The sequence below is a fragment of the Dasypus novemcinctus genome, chromosome 4 (assembly GCF_030445035.2).
Source record: "Dasypus novemcinctus isolate mDasNov1 chromosome 4, mDasNov1.1.hap2, whole genome shotgun sequence".
NCBI lineage: Eukaryota > Metazoa > Chordata > Mammalia > Cingulata > Dasypodidae > Dasypus > Dasypus novemcinctus.
Window position 1 is genome coordinate 167,733,433 of NC_080676.1, and position 17,293 is coordinate 167,750,725.

General features: G+C 43.0%; 1 protein-coding gene and 1 pseudogene across 11 annotated transcripts in view; one reads left to right on the plus strand and one right to left on the minus strand.

The window, feature by feature from the left end:
- The window catches only part of PCBP3 (poly(rC) binding protein 3), a 398,007-nt gene that overhangs the window by 345,182 nt on the left and 35,532 nt on the right, over positions 1 to 17,293 (plus strand). The gene's annotated exons all lie outside the window — the stretch shown is intronic.
- Positions 8,084 to 9,271, minus strand: LOC139438809 (electron transfer flavoprotein-ubiquinone oxidoreductase, mitochondrial-like; annotated as a pseudogene).

The window sequence follows — 17,293 nt, forward strand, 5'->3', positions numbered from 1 at the left end:
TTTTGTTTTATGGGGCAGGATTCTGGGTTCCTGCCATCCTCCTGATCCCCGTCGCTTTTCTTGCTCTTCTGGGGCACGTTTCTTTCGTGAGTGTGTTTACTCGGCCCTCTGCTGGCTGCTGATGGGGCTGCTGGTCAGTCCGAGTCTGAGACAAAGGGGAGGGTGATCGTGGACTTGAGCCGCTGGGAGTGTGCAGCGCCCTGGGGCTCTGCTCCACCAGCCTGGCCTCCAGCAGGGTTGGCTGGGTGCACACAGGGGTCCCTCATGGGGCGTGGTGGACAGCTGTGTCCCTCCACGGAGCCCTGCACCCACAGGCTCTGCCTCCCTCCATTGTGGCCCCAGCACAGAGCAGATGCCAGCAGACCAGGTGACTGGAGGCGTGGATCAGTACACCATGTACTGGGCGTGTGATGAGGATCACGTTTTAGAAACCACTAAAAGCCTGGTTGTATACTGTTCTTGGAGCCGTGGAAACGGAGGTGGCTCGGCGCTCATTGTCTGTGTCCCCTGTGTTTAAATCTTCACAAGAGCCTCCTGTGGGCCAGGACTGGGGTTCAGTGGGCACAAGGCAGAAAGCTGCCCTCTGCCCCACAGCGCAGACGGGGAGGACAGTGGACACCCTGTCACCGGGTGCCTGTGGGGCCAGGGCTGCGGGGTGGATGCCTGGGCAGGGGTTCAGGTGGGAAGGGAGCTGGCAGTTAGGGGTGCAGGTGGAGGGAGCCCCAAGGCAGCAAGGGAGAACGCAGGGGTCCTGGGAAGGCAGGAGCTGGCTGAGCTGGGAGAGAAAGCCGGCACCAGGCTTGAGGCAGTGGGGAGGTCCCCCAGGGGTCAGGCAAGGGCACGTGTACTCAGGGTTGAGTTTTTAAAAGATTTAAAGAATCATTAAAGGCAGAAGAGATGGCAAGGCGCCCTCGCTGAGGGGCCAGGTGCGTGGGAGGAGGCCGCACCCTGGCGCTGCGTGCCAGCCTCTGCCGCCGCCTGCTGTCCTCGCCTGGGTGCCTCAGGGAACGGAGCCAGGGACAGGACGGACCGCCCTGGGCCAGTTCAGGCTTCCTGGAGAGATCTGGGCTTGGGGGAGGGAGGCTCCTTCCCTGAGCCTCGGGGGTCCTTTGTCCGCTTGGCTTGGTGACACTGAGAGGGCGTCTGCAGACTGGGGCGGGGACATGGGCTGCGGCACTTTCCTTCTCTTGTCCCCAAACGTCCCGTGGACACCGTCGCCAGGCTGAGCAGGACATGTGAAGGGCACAGCTGTCCGCTGGCCAGGCCATCTCCGAGTGAGCCCACTGAAGGTTCCTGCAGGCCCGGGCAGGCCTCTCTGCCGCCCCGCAGGGCCGCCGCCCGTGCCCGTGAAGCGGCGCTCTGGAAACCTCTGCGTCGAGTGAGCAAGTGAAGGCATGCGGCTCCATGCGCACCTGCGCCAGAACTCAGTGGAAATGCTTTCCCTCACGAGGGGCGGGCAGCTTTTGCTATCCGATTTTTGTTTTTACAACTTGAATATTGTCATGCAGTGTCAAAATGATTGTTTTGTTTGACTTACCTGAGAAAATATTTGGCTCTTACTTTTCTTGTAAATTGAAAATTGGCTAGTAATAGATCAGCACCAAAGTACTTTTTTAAATTAAACTTTTTATTTGAGTTAATTGTAAATTCACATGCAGTTGCAAGAAATAATACAGAGATCCCTGTACCTTAACTCAGTTTCTCCCGAATGTAATATCTTGCAAAACTGTAGTTCATTATCACCACCTTATCATCTCCTGACTGATAGAATTAGGACACAGAACATTCTGGACCCACCAGGACCCCCATGCCCACTTGGCCATGCCCACTTCATTCCAGCCCTAGCTTGACGACCACAGATCCCTTCTTGCTACTTCTATACTTTTTCTTTTCAATAATGCAATGTAAATGGATCATAGCGCGTCTGACCTTTTGGAATTGGCTTTCTTTTCATCTCTCAAGATTCATGCTTGTTGTTGAGTGTATCAATAACTCCTTCTCTTCATTGCAGACTAGAGTCCATGGTGCATTACTTTCCTAATTGCCACAGACGTAGTGGCTTAAAACAGCGCAAATCTCTACGTACAGTGCTGGAGGTCAGAAGGCAGAGAAGGGTTTCCCCAGGCTGGCCCAGGTCAGCAGGGCTTCCTTCCTGTCCCGAGGCTCCCGCTTCTCCAGGCTGCTGGCCTTCCTGCCCTTGTGCTCCAGGGGCCGCTCGGTCCTCACTCGGCCTCCCCGTCCGTGTTCCAGGCCTCTGTGGTCACATGGGGCTGGGGTCCTACACTTTCTTCTCCCTGTTTAAGGCTAGCTGATACCAGCCTGAGCTCCCCGCACTGCCTCATGCCGCTGCTGCTCCAGGTCACGGAGTGGGTTCTGGAGGCTAGGAGGCGGACGTCTTTGGGGCTCCTTACTCTCCTCTTAGACCTGGTAGGGTGGGCCACGTGCTGTTAGCCATTCATTGGGGAAGGACATCTGAATTGTTCTAAGATTTTGGCTATTACAAATTAGGCAGCTAAAACAATTCCTACCTATGGTTTTCATTTCTCTGGGATAGATGTTCAGGAGTATGATTGCTGGGTTGTAGGGTAGCAAATGTTTAATTTTTAAGAAGCTGCCAAACTTTTGCAAAGTGGCTGTAAATTCTATATTCCCACCAGCAAAATATGATTGATCCAGTTTCTCCACATCCTTGACAGCACTTGGTGTAGTCACTATTTTTTATTTCACCTGTCATAGATTTATAATGATATTTGTGATTTTTTTAAAAGATTTATTTATTTATTTCTCTCCCCTTCTCCGCCCCCCCCAGTTGTCTCCTCTCTGTGTCCATTTGCTGTGTGTTCTTCTATGACTGCTTCTATCCTTATCAGCGGCACCAGGAATCTGTGTTTCTTTTTGTTTGCGTCATCTTGTGTCAGCTCTCCGTGTGTGCAGCGCCATTCCTGGGCAGGCTGCGCTTTCTTTCCCCCTGGGCAGCTCTCCTTACGGAGTGCACTCCTTGTGTGTGGGGCTCCTCTACGTGACACGGCACTCCTTGCGTGCATCAGCACTGCGCGTGGACCAGCTCCACACGGGTCAAGGAGGCCCGGGCTTTGAACCGCAGACCTCCCATGTGGTAGGCGGACGCCGTATCCATTGGGCCAAGTCCGCTTCCCTGATTGTGATTTTAATTTGCATTTTACTAATGGCTAATGATGTCAAATATCTTTTCATGTGCTTACTTCTGATCTATATAGCCTCTAATAGTCGTAGCTTATCTTTTCATCCTTTTAACAGTCTTTTGTAAAGAAAACATTTTTTAATGTTGATAAAGTCCAGTTTATCAGTTTTTCCTTTTGTGTATCATTCTTTCGGTATCAAGTCTAAGAACTCTATCTAGCCTTAGATCCAGATGATTTTTTTTCCTCTGTTTTTGTTTCTAAAAGTCTTATGGTTTTACATTTGACATTTATGTCTGTGGTCCATTTTGAGTTAATTTTTATTTATATATACTATGAGATTTAGGTTAAGGTTTGTTTTTTTGGCCAAGGGGGAGGCGGGGAGCGGGCAGCAATGGATATTCAATTGCTCCAGCACCATTTGTTAAAAAGACAGTATTTCCTCCATTAAATTGATTTTTGCCCCTTTGTCAAAAATAAGTTGGACATATTTGTGTGGGTCTATTTCTGGGATCTCTTCTGTTTCCATTGATCTATGTATCTCTCACTCTACCAGCACCCTGCAGTCTTGATTACAGTAGCTATGTAATAAGTCTTGAAATCAGATAAACTAATTCTTTCCCTTTGTTCTTAATTTTTCAAAATTGTTTTAACCAATCCAGTTTCTTTGCCTTTCCATATAATTTTTACAATAATCTTGTTTATATGTACAGAGATCTTGCTGGGTTTTGATAGAAATTGTGTTAAATCTATAGATCAGGTGGAGATAATACCTTTACTATGTTGAGTCTTGCAACCTATGAACATGGTATATCTCTCCCTTTACTTAGATCTTCTTTGATTTGATCATTAGCATTTTATACTTTTCAGCTTACAATTCCTGTAATATATTTTGTTAGATTTACACCTCAGTGTTTCATGTCATTTGCAAATAGGGAGAATTTTATTTCTCCCATTCTGATCTGTGAGCCTTTTATTATGTTTTTTTCTTGCCTTATTGTACTGGCTAGAACTTCCAGCACTATGTTGAATAACAGTGGTTAGATTATGTAGACTGTAAGGTGTAGTTTTTGTTTTTGTTGTTGCTTGTATTAATAGATGGCTCTTTACCAAATTGAAGCAGTTCCCCTCTATTCCTGTGTTTGTTTTTTTTCCTGAGACTTTTGAGGAATTTTGTCAAATACTTTGCTGCATGCATTGATATGGTCATGCAACTTTTCTTATTTAGTCTGTTAATATAGTGGATTACATTGATTTGTTTTAAAATATTGAACCAGCCTTGCATTACTGGAAGAAACTTCACTTGATCATAGTGTATATTTTAAAAAATATTGCTGAATTCTATTTCCTAATATTTTAAAAGATTTTTCTGCCTGTATTCATGAGTATAGTTTTCTTTTGTTTTTGTTTTTGTGTCTAGGTTTTTTTTTATCCAGTTAATACTAGTTTCATAACATGAATTGGGAAGTATTTCTCTCGTCTTCTGTTTTCTGAAAGAGATCATATAGAACTGGACTATTCAAATTATCTGTTATCTATTGGGTGAGATGTAGTAATTTGCTATTCCAAGAATAGGTCAGTTTAAGTTGTCAAATTTATCTGTATAGAATTGTTAGTATTCCCTTATTATCGCTCAGAAATCTGTGAGGCATTTAGTGATATCCCGTTTGATTCCTTATATTAGTCGTCCATGTCTTATCTCTTTTTTCTATTAGCCTTCATAGAGGTTTGTGAATTTTATTGACCTTTACAACAAACAAAGTCTTTACTTTGTTGTTTTCTCTAGTTTTTCTTTTTTTAAATTTCATCAATTTTTGTTCTTTAGTCCTTCTTTCCTTCTACTTGCATGGATTTATTTTGCTCATCTTTTTTAGATTCTTGAGAGTGGAAGCTTATTGATTTTAGCCTTTTCTTATGCATGCATTTAGTGCTGTAAATTTTTTCATCACTGCTTTATTTGTGTTCTGCAAGCTTTAATATATTACATTTTTAGTTTAATGACTTTGAAGTATTTTTTGATATCCCCTGAGATTTCATCTTTGACTCATAGATTTTTTAAAAATGTGTTGTTTACTTTCCAAGTATTCATAAATTTTCCTGTTTTTCTATTATTGATTTCTGGTTTGTTTAATTGCAGTCAGAGGACAAAATCTGTATGATTTCAGTTCTTTTAAATTTGTTGATTTTTGGGGGGGAGCACAGGATATGGTATGTTTTGGTATATGTTCTGTAGGCACTTGCACAGAATGTGTATTCTGCTCTTGTTGAGTTGTGTGCTCTACAGATGTTGATTAGATCCTGTTGGTTAATGGTGTTGTTGAGCTCTTCTATGTCTTGGGTGATTTTATATATAGTTGCTCCATTAATTGTTGAAGTCCCCAACTAATTGTGGCTTTGTCTTTTCCTTTCAGTTCTATTAGTTTTTGTTTCACATATCTTACATTACTTATGTTGTATGGTGCATACATACTTAGGCTTGCTATTTCTTATTGGTGAATTGACCGGCTTATTATTATATAATTTCCCTTTCTGTCCCTGGTAATTTTTACTGCTCTAAAATTTATTTTATTTGGTATTAATATAGCCATTCATGCTTGCTTTTGATTAGTGATTATATGATACATATTTTGTCCATCATTTTACTTTTAGTCTGCCCGTATTGTTGGATTTGAAGTGAGTTTCTTAGCAGTATGGGTTTTGAAGTGAGTTTCTTAGCAGTATGGGTTTTGAAGTGAGTTTCTTAGCATACTTTTTAATCCATTCTTCCAATCTTGCCTTTTAATGAAGAGGTATTTAGACCATTTACATTTAATGTAATTATTGAGATGTTAAGGCTTTAGTCTGCCATTTTATTTTTCTTGTTTCTGTGTGTGTTTTCTGTTTTTTCATTTCTTTTTTCCCCTACCTTCCTGTGGGTAACTGAACACTTTTTAAGAGTTCCATTCTTATCTATCAATAGTGTTTTTGAGTGTACATCTTCATATGGCTTTTTTAGTGGTTGCTACAGATATTACATTATACATACATAACTTACCACAGTCTACTGTATTGTCACTTTGCCACTTTGAGTGGAGTAGAGAAACCATACCTCTCTTTACAGTTCTTTATTTCCCCAGTTTATAATATAATTGTCTTAAATATTTCCTCTACATACAGTTAGTGCCACATTGACAGTATTTTTTGTTTTGTTTTGCTTCAACCATCAAACATAATTTAGAAAACTTAAGCGGGAAAGGAAGTCTATTATACTTACCATATTTTTGCTTACCATGTCCTTTTTTCATTTCTGGTGTTCTGTGGTTCCTTCTTTTGTCATTTTCTTTCTACTTAGAGAACTTCCTTTAGGCGTTCTTGTAGAGTAAGTCCAGTAACAACAAATTCTCTTTCCTTCATGGTGATGGTTAGGCTATTGTGTCAACTCAGCCAGGTAATTGTGCCCAGTTGTTTGGTCAAGCAAGCACTAGGCTAACTGTAATACAAGGGCATTTATGGACTTTAGTCACCATTGACTTTACTGCAGTGGTAAATCATAGATAGCTGGTTATAATTACATCAATCAGGGAGATTGCCATCAGCAATGAGTGATGCTTAACCCAATCAGTTGAATCCCTTAAAAGGTGAAGTGATTCCAGCATTGAGAGAAAATTTCCCAGCTCTTCTTTCGGCAGCCAACATCTCCCAGAAATCGTCAAGAACCTTCGTTGAACTTTCATTACAGCCCCTGGTTGTGGCCTGCCTGCAGAACCTAGACTTGTGCATCCCCACAGCTGCATGAGAGACTCTTGTAACATCACATACTATTGACAAATATCTTTTGTTGATTCTGTTTCTCTAGAGAACCCTGACTAATACATTCCCCTCATCTTAGAATGTCTTAACTTTGCCCTTCATTCCTGAAGGATATTTTTGCTGGGCATATGATTTTGGGTAGAAGGTCCTTTCTTTTCAACACTTGAAAAAATATTGTACCACTTCCTTCTGACCTCCATGGTTTCTGAAGATGTGTCATATCTCTTGCTGCTTTCAAGATTTTTCCTTTGACTGTAATTTTTAGAAGTTTGACTATAATGTGTCTTGATATGAATTTCTTTGTGTTTATCATATTTGGGATTCAGTCAGCTACTTGAATGTATTTTGCCAGTATTTCTTTTAGTACTTTTTCAGCCCCACCATTTCTCCCCTTTCTCTGGGACTCCAGTGACATGAATGTTAGCTCCTGTATCATAGTGTCACAGGTCTCTGAGGCTCTGTTTATTTTTCTCTCGATCTCTTTTCTCTCTGTTGTTCAGGTTGGGTAATTAAAGTTGTTCTAGCTTCCAGGTCACTAGTTCTTTCCTCTCCATTCTCCTATTAAGTGTATCCACTGAGGTGTTTTTTTTTTTTCATCTCTATTATTGTATTTTTCAGTTCTAAAATTTCCCTTTAGTTCTTTATATCTTCTATTTATTTGGTAAGAGTTTCCATTTCTTTGCTGAGTCATTGTTTAAACAGTTTTTATAACTGCCTATTGAAGAATTTTTATGATATCTTTCTCAGAAAATTCAAATATTTTTGTCATCTTAGTGTTAGCGTTTGTTGACTGTCTTCTTTCATCAGTTTGAGATCTTCCTGGTTCTTGGCATGAGTTTTTAATTGAAACCTGTACATTTTGGATATTACATTATGTGTTTCTGGATCTTATTATACCTTCCAGTTTTTTTTGTTTGTTTGTTTGTTTTTACCTATAAAGCTTTATTTAAGAGAAATAAATTTTAATTTTTATGGGACAATTTTAGGTATAGTATAAAAAATTCTAAACATTCTGATAAAAATATGCTGTAAGATATTTTAATACTTGTTAGCCTTTAAACATTTTAAAGTTAGTTTTCCATATATTTTAAAGAAAGTACCTATTGAATGTACTTGCAAATGAAAGCAGTTGTAGTTTACATTCCATTGTAAGCAGATCCTTTACCACCTTTGGGTACTACCCAGTTAATATTCTGACTTGGATTTTTAATATCACATTTTACAATGCACACAGTTCTGAGCATTTTTCTATAACTGAAATCTATCACCCTGTTCCAAAGGTACAGATTTATAAATTCCTATAGGGCACAATCACTGCTCAGGCCCATCATATATTGCCAATTTCTATTTACAGGTATTCTGTCATCCTTTAGGGTTAAATGTGCTGGCTGGTCATGTTCATGATTAGTACCACTCAGAGCCACAGATGATAAGAGGTCAAAACCATTCTGTACATCGGGTTTTGGATATTCAGTAGGAATGCAGTCTTTGGCTAACTTTAGCTGATCAGAGTTGGAACCTTTGTGTTTTAGGGTCCATGGCTAAACTATCCAGTAAAATATTCACTGTAAACCATCCCTCCATATATACCAACTATTCCATGGCAGGATGGTCTTATATTTCTAACAGCATGTAGTTCTTTCCACACTCATGATTTCTTCAACTTACATCATATTCAGTTACACGGAGTCCGATTGTCTTTGACTGGAGAGTTTTACTAATTAGTTGATTGAAAATAGATTTTTCTGCCAATATTTCACTTTTCTTTTCTGTGTGGTTACCTTTGATCTTGGATACATTCATGAAACCAAGGCTGCAACCAATTAGGGAAGGTGAGCTTTGGTATAGACTCAAAGCCGCCTTCACTGAGAGTCTGACTCCAGATGCAATCCTTTTTCCACCTTCTAACATTGCTTGAATGCTAGGATGGTGTTTCCACCTTTGGAACTAGCTAAGTGGACTCCGGTATGGATTTCGATAGTAGAGACCAACCACAAAACCAAGAGCTACCAGAGGTTCACCTTCGTCTAAATGACGGAGCCAAGATCCTCTGCCAGTATGAGAGTGCAGGGCCCACCAGCGCTGCAGTCCCCCTGCCAGCCTCCACTTCTTTCCATCACTAATCCATAACCTTAGTCCAGTTCTGTAGGTTTGGGGATCACAATTGGTCCTCAAATCAACTTCTTAATATATTGCTGAGCCTCATGTCTGTGGCAACCCTCTGCAAAAATGGAAACTCTGACATGCTGTTCTAGTCCTCTGATGGTATTGATTTGACTCAAAATTCTCACTCTTTTGGTACGGCTTGTCTTCGAGTTTTCCATCATTCCACAGCTCTAGTTTTTATATTTTTTAAGATCTCTTCTGGGGTCACTATCACTTGAAATGTGCAAGCTTGTTCTTGGAAACACTTTTATATGTAAAAATATTGGAGGAAAAGTTATCTGGGCATTACTGGATTTTAATTCACTAGTAAGGCAGACCTTCCATTTTAACTGGTCTCCTGTGACACCGCTCCAGCAGGGAAGCGAGGTGGATGCCGACCTGTTACAGCAGGTGGGTTGGAAGTCCCCACGCAGCCTCCACTGACACGCAGGGAGGGCGCCCTCTGCTGCTGGGAGTCCCCACACAGCCTCCGCTGATGCCTCGGGCCTTGTTCCCTCTGCGCAGGGTGGCCTCTCAGCTGCCTCCTCAGCTTCCTCCAGGAGCACCCTGGTATGGAATTCAGAGTGTCTTATCACAGCCTGGCACTGATGGGGTGTAGGCTCCTCACTTGGTCTTTGCCAGCATTGGTAGGTGCTGGGCTACAGGTTTTGTTTTTTGGTTTGGGGTTTTTTTTTAGAATTAATCTGATCATTTTTTATTTAGCCGAATATATAAAAAATACTGTCATTACCACCTGGCAATAGCCACAGTGAAGACCCAATATTCACTACCTATTACCATAATGGTAATGACAATGTTTTTTATATATTTGGCTAAATGAAAAATGGTAAGTTTTTTGTCCTGGGCTGTCCCTTTCCTTACCCTCTGACTAGAGAGCTGGTCTTGGTGGTGGTGTGGCTCTCTTTCTGTCTGTGTCCTTTGACATTTCTGGGTTTCTTGTTTCTTTAACAATAAGTCTGGGAAATAAGCCACAAGAATTAAAATTCCCTGGACTTTCTCTGCTGTGTTGTTCCTAAGGTCCCTGCTTCCCAGCCGGTATGCCTTCTTCTCTCCCCTTTTAGAGTGTGTTAAAAAATGTTTGATTTATGTGTAACATCCAGGGGTTTTGTTACTTTTAGCAGAAGGAATAGGGGGAAGAACATCTACTCCATCTTCCCAGAGCCAAAGTCTTGCTACTCGCTTTTAAGCCTGACTTAAGAATCTTGATGCTGGATATGACCTTGAGCAAGCCCGCTAGCCCCTCAAGCGGTCAGTCCTTACATCTGCACAGTGGCACCATCCTCTGGAGGGCCTTAAACGCAGCGTCCGGGGCCACCTGCGCAGAGGTTGCACAGAGATGGAGCTGAGCCTCCATCTGTCAAAGCTGGACCCTCCTAGCTCTGTCACAGCAAGATGGCCCGAAGGCGCGGCCTGCTTCCAGGACTCAGATCTCAGTGGCAGCGGCAGCTCGGGCCTCTGAGCTACATTGCCCTCGTGGGCAATCCGGGCGGCATGGCCAGTGCTCCTTAGGGCTTCACTCAGGAACGCCGTGATTCCTGGGCTCCGCAGCTCTAGCCCTGGTCCTGTGAACTCATTCCCAAGGGGTCCCAGGATACAGGGTCTCCCACATCTGAGTCCCCTGGCTCCGTCAGTGCCAGCTTCAGGCTCTGCTGCAGCCAGATGAGGCTGACGACCTCCTCCTTCAGCTGCCCCTGTATGTCTTCCAACAGGCCCGGGTGCTGTCGCCATAGTGATTCGTTTGTAGGCTGGTGTCTCAGGGAAGGTCCTGTTTCATTTATCACAGCACAGTGCCTGAGCTTAGTAACTGCCAAGTCAATATATGTTGAATTGACAAGCAAAACTATCATTGCCAATTGCTGACTGGGCAAATCTCAGTCTGCTTCATGCATCTTCTGGAGGAGGTGCTGGAGCTGGATCAGGCAGTGCTGGACTCTGCTCCTGTTCTCTGATGCCCCATCCCCATCTCTGATGCCCACCCTGGTTTCCAGCTGACCTCCTCCCCTCCCTCCTGACGGCTCATTTGCTGAGAAATGCCCCATAAGTGAATGTGACAGTGTAAGCATCTAGGTGTCCTGGGGCCTATCTCAGATGGGCCTTCAGAAGAGCAATGGCCAGAAAATCTTCGGCAGGCTCACACCTGTCAGAACACGAGGCAGATGGGAAGACCACCTGGTCTCCCCAGGTCATAGGCACCCTCCCACTCCACACCCGAGCTCCCCAGAGCCCTCTTCTTCTAAACCCTACTTTTGGGAAAGGGTTTTCAGTGGTGTTTAGAGATCAGGAAAGATTCAGGCCTGGCTCTGTCTCCCACTAGTGTGATTTTGGACAACCCGTATCTCTAATCTCCACCTCAGTGCATGTGGCCGTACTTTGAAATGGCTACAGACACAGAACTGTTAGGCTCTAAGTACTTCCAGCTGCTCACTTACATGTGTCCTCAAGTGAGCACATTCATATATATGGAGATTTAATATAGATATGGGATTAAAATCTCACAAAACCTACCTCAGCCCCCCCAAATTCTCTCCAGCCTGCAATTAGAGAACAAACACCTTTGAAAACCAGGGACAGCCTCTACAAGTAAATGGGGCACATGAGGCTTTTTTGACCTGCCTTAGATTGGAACCAGCTCCATCCAGTGGTTCTCCTTCCTCCAGAATGTCTCAACGTGGAGCAGTGGTGCCTAGTAGTAGACTGGGCTTCATGGTGTGTGCCCCAGCCTCAGCCCGTGCCCTTGTTCCAGGGCAACTGGAGTCCTTCTTAGGATGTTTCAGACTTGAATTGAGTCCGTGCCAACTGATGTGACTGGTGTGGGGGCTCAGGAGCTGTAGCAGGGACCATGTTCTCAGGGTCTTCTGATGGAGGAAAACATGGAGTACGCATGTCTAGAGAAAAGGGGAGAGAGTGTGTGCAGGATCCCACCCCTGGTTCATGCTGTCCCAGCTGCACCTACGCCTGCCCTTCATTTCCGATTCAGCCTTTCCACCAGCAATGCAAGATGGCCTCTGTCTATCCAGGAGTCTCCTTTGTGGCTGAGAAGGCTTGAGGTGGGTTTCTTTCTTCTATGAACTTGGAAATCAGAAGCTTTCAAACTCAAGCTATTTCATTTCGTATCACACTGAACTGTGTAGTGCCCTGCTCTGTCACTGCACCAGCCTTGTGCCAGCCCACGTTTATCTGGCAGCAAGAAGCAGGGCTTGAAGAGGTGACTTGCCTTCAGGTGTGTGTGAAGAAGCTCTTGAGTCCTTCACTCTTGGCTTGTAAGAATGTTGGCCAGGCTGGCCCTAGAAGGAAGGGTCTGAAGAAAGGATTGCTGAGCATTTGCTTTATGGTCCAAGGAGAAAGGACTCTTTTCAAAGCCACCATGGCTGTTGGGGGAGGAGGGGAGGACTTAGTGACCTAAGCTTCTGCGTGAAAAACTAAAAAGAGAATAAATTAAACCCAAAATAAGCAGAAGAAATAAAACAATCAAAATCAGAGTATATATTAAAGAATTCTAACTTAGAAAGGTAGAAAAAAAAATCTTTGAAACCAAAGCTTGCTCTTGAGAAAAACACTAAAATTGATAAACTTCTAGTTAGACTAATCAGGAAAAAGAGAGATGGCACAGATTACCAATTCTAGGAATGAAAGACCTGATACTACTACAAATTCTACAGATATTTAAAGGATAATATGGAATAAAATGAACAACTTCATGCTAATAAATTTGACAACTTAGATGAAATGAATAAATTCCTTCAAAGATACAAACTACCAATGATCACTGAGGAAGAAGTAGGAAAACTGAATAGCTCTATATCTGTTAAATTAATTTGTAGTTAAAAACTTTGCTAGTCATAGATCCAGGAAGGAATAATACCCGTTCTACGCTAATTCTACTTGAGAAAATTGAAGAGTAGAAAACACTTACCCCCTATTCTATGAGTCATGTTTCCCTCATGAACACAGATGCAAAACTTCATAATAGTCAAACAATATATAAAATGATACCGTCATGATCAATTGAGGTTTATTACAGGAATACAAGATTGGTTTTTAAAAAACAATTAATATAATTTACCATATTAAAAAAAAGTGATCATTTCAATAGATGCATAGGAAATACTTGACAAAATTGAACATCATCCATGATCAAAACTGCCAGCAAACTAGGAATATTTGGAAACATCCCCAACCTGGTCAATAGCATAGGTGGAAAGCCTAGAGCCAACATCGTGTTTACTGACGAAATACTTAGATCAGAAACAAAGCAAGGATGTCCACACCCATCGCTGCTACTCAGCATTGTACACTGTGCTAAACAGTTCAATTAGTCAAAAACAAATAAAAAATAAGGCAGTCCCAGATGATAAAGTAAAAAGTAGGAATGTCCTTTTTGGCAGACAACATGATTTTCTACATAGACAACCCTATAAGGTCATCAAAACAAAACCATCTATTGGATCTTACCAATGAGTTTGGCAAAGTCACAGAACATATGGTAAATACTCAAAAATCATTTGTCTTCCTCCATACCCTCAATGTATACTTAGAAATTGAAACTGATAAAACAGTAATTTATATTAGATCCAGAAAAAGAATTACATAGACATAAATCTAATAAAACGTGTAGTATCTGTGTTAGTTTGAGGCTTATGGACCCCAGAAAAGTATGTTCTTAGAGTTAATCCATTCCTGCGGGTGGGTGTTGATCTATTGGATGTGGGGCCTTTTGATGAGGTTTCTTCAGTAAGGTGGGCCCAGGATGGGTCTTAATCCTCTTTCTGGAGTCCTTTATGAGAGAATGAAATTCAGACAGAGAGACACAAGGCCACGGAAGCCAGATGCTGGAAGCAACGAAACCCAGAAGAGAAGGGAGAGGCCAGCAGACACTGCCATGTGCCTCGCCGCGGACAGAGGAGTCCAGGATCTCAGGCAGCTGGTCTTTAGGGAGAAAGTATCGCCTGATGGTACCTTGATTTGGACGTTTTTCTCAGCCTTGAAACAGTAAGCTTGTAAAAGCCAACCCATTTCTGGTATGTTGCTTTCGGCAGCCTAGCAGACTAGAACAGTACCTATATGTTGAGTATTATAAAACCCTGATGAAAGAAATTAAAGACTGAAGCAATGTACTATGTTTATGGACTGGAAGACTAAATATTGTTGATGTGCCATTTTTCCCCAAATTGATCTTTGAGTTTAATACCATCCAGAAACAACACAATCCCAATTTAAAAATTAAAATCTTTATATAAAATGACAGATTTAAAAATTCATGTGGATATGCCAAGGAACTAGAATAGCCAAAACAATTTTTGAAAAAGAGTACCACCTTATTGCAAGACATTGTAAAGCTGCAATATGTAAAACTGGTATTGGCATAAAGATAGGCAAATAGAAATAGATTAATGAAACAGAGTCCAGAAATAGATCCACACATATATAGTAAATTTATTTTTATTAAAGATACAAAGGCCATTAATTCAGCAGGAAAAAAGTCACCTTTTCAATTGGATGTCCATATGCAAAACGTGAATCTCAATGCATACCTTGTGCCATATTAAAAATGGTAACTCAAAATGGACCATAGACCTAAATGTAAAGTCCAGAGCCATAAAGCTTTCTAGAAGAAAACATAAGATAATATCTCTGTGACCTTGGGTAGGACAATGATTTCTTAGGTATGACATCAAATCCATAATCCATAGGAGAACATTTTGATAAATTGGACTTTGCCAAAGGTATGAACATATGCTCTTGGAAAGACACTGTTAAAAGAATGCAGAATCATTTACTGTGAGAAAATATTTGCACATCACAAGTTGAATCCAGAATATTTAAAGAACTCTCAAAATTCAATATTAAGAAATCAATCCAATTTTTCAAAATTGACAAAAGATTTTAGTAGGATCTTTGCCAAAGAACATACATTATGGTAAACCTCTGGAAAAGTGTTTGTCCCAAGTATGGCGAGGAGCGGTATAAAAACAGTTGCCTCTCACCAAACTGAGCTGGCTACGTCAGACCAAAGGAAGACTTGGACAAGTCCAGCTTGGCAAGTAGCAAGCGTTTATTTAGGGGCTCGTGGGGTTCCTCCTCATGGGCAAGCTGATCTTCCACCCTCCCTGCAAAAGAGGAGTCTTTTAGAGTGCACGTCCACGTGCAGATGGAGAAGGCGTGTGGGGCAGCAGTATTTCTAAAGAATGCAGGTTACAAGGTTTACTGCGGAGTCACCAGTTCACACCCAGTCCCTGAGGCTCTCCTTTTAACTCCTCAGGAATGCTGTGCAATTTGGGGAGGGGGAGAAAATGCAAAGTCATATACACCACAAGCTACTCCGTCCCACAACTCTTACAGTCTTTCTGCCACCTCTTCTGCATGACGTCCTGAGTGTGGAGTGGGGTTTTTATAAACAGTAGTACTGATATAAGGCCACGCTGCAACACGTACAAGACAAGCAAGTGCTACTAGTAATTATGGGAGTTGCCACCTAGAAGGGTGGCTCTTATTGGCAGTCTGTAGCCAGTTACTCCAATTTGTCAAAGGTAAGGAAAGGATTTTCCAGGGGAGACCATATCTGCACACCCGACAGTCTGATGGATTGAGGGTTGTTGCCACAGTGGCAGCCAGTCAAAGAAGATGTGAGTCAGGATGAGAAGCCTGAGTCCTGGAGCAGAGGGCTTCTGGGGAGTAAAATAGCAGAGGAACTTTCTCACATTGGCCCCTGGACATTTGCTGAGAGTAGGCGGGATCCATTGACTTTTCAAAGGAGCAGGCCATGATGCCAGTTGTGCTTCTTTACCTTCTGCCCACAGCACTCTGGCAGCTCTTTCCCTGTTGGTATGTTTTCTTTTTTTAAAGATGTATTTATTTATTTATTTATTTATTTATTTCTCTCCCCTTCTCCCTACCCTGGTTGTCTGTTCTCTGTGTCTGTTTGCTGCATCGTCTTCTTTGTCCGCTTCTGTTGTTGTCAGAGGCACTGGAACCTGTGTTTCTCTTTGTTGCGTCATCTTGTTGTGTCAGCTCTCCGTGTGTGCGGCGCCATTCCTGGGCAGGCTGCACTTTCTTTCGCGCTGGGCGGCTCTCCCTACAGGGCACACTCCTTCCGTGTGGGGCTCCCCTGTGCGGGGACACCCCTGGGTGACACGACACTCCTTGCGCGCATCAGCACTGTGCATGGGCCAGCTCCACATGGGTCAGGAGGCCCGGGGTTTGAACCATGGCCTCCCATGTGGTAGACAGATGCCCTAACTACTGGGCCAAGTCCTCTTCCCCTGTTGGTATGTTTTCATGCAGTTGACATTCTGTAGTGAGAGCAGGAAGGTGGGCTCCGTGTTCCACGGCCTGTTGCACAGCACCCTCCAGCACCATGAGGCAGAGCCAGGCTGGAGGCAGCGTCCACTGTAGGCTAAGGAGACCGAGCCATCACCTGGCAGAGCCACGGGAGTCGTCAGCAGCAAGCGCTTCCGTCCACCTGGGGGCAGGACCAGGTGCTGTAGCAGATACCTTTACTGTTCTAGGGCTGAACCTGGCTGTGCCAGTAACTTAAATGGAGAGGCGCCATGTGTGGTAGTTGGGGCCTGGTGTAAATGCGTGAAGCTATTTGCCAGGTTTTGTGCACATGCCCACTGCGTAAGGCACTGACTTGGTCAGAGCCGAGACCAGGCCTCCCAATCCTGTATAATATGAGTGGGCAGGATATTTAATGGGGATGCTTAGTGCCTGAGCCAGCACCCGTAGCAGCTCCTCTCTGGCCACTCCTTTTGTGTAGTCATAGGGCGGCTTCTTCAGCACCTTTAGAACTGGTGAACTTTAGCTCTGGGTTAAATGTGACCGCTGCAAGAGCTTACAATCGTGGCCCTAATTTCCTTATGAGTTTTAAATAAAGCTGTTTCTAGAGGTCTTTAACTATAGACTATAGTAGAAGCTTCGTTTCTTTTTACCTCCACACTTTCACCAAGATTATGTTAGTCAACAGGTAAGATTTAACTTAGAGACTGGTTGCGCTTCTCCTTTAAAGGCCCTTGTTTTGAAGATGAGCTGGCTGCATGCTCTTTTAGGGAAGCATCAGAGCAGAACAGTGTAACCAATAGGGATTTTGGTGGCTTTGATAACATATCGCATTCTTCTAAGAATACCTAAAAGTATAACCAACAAAACCACTATGCAGATCAGTATTGGGACAGAATATCGGC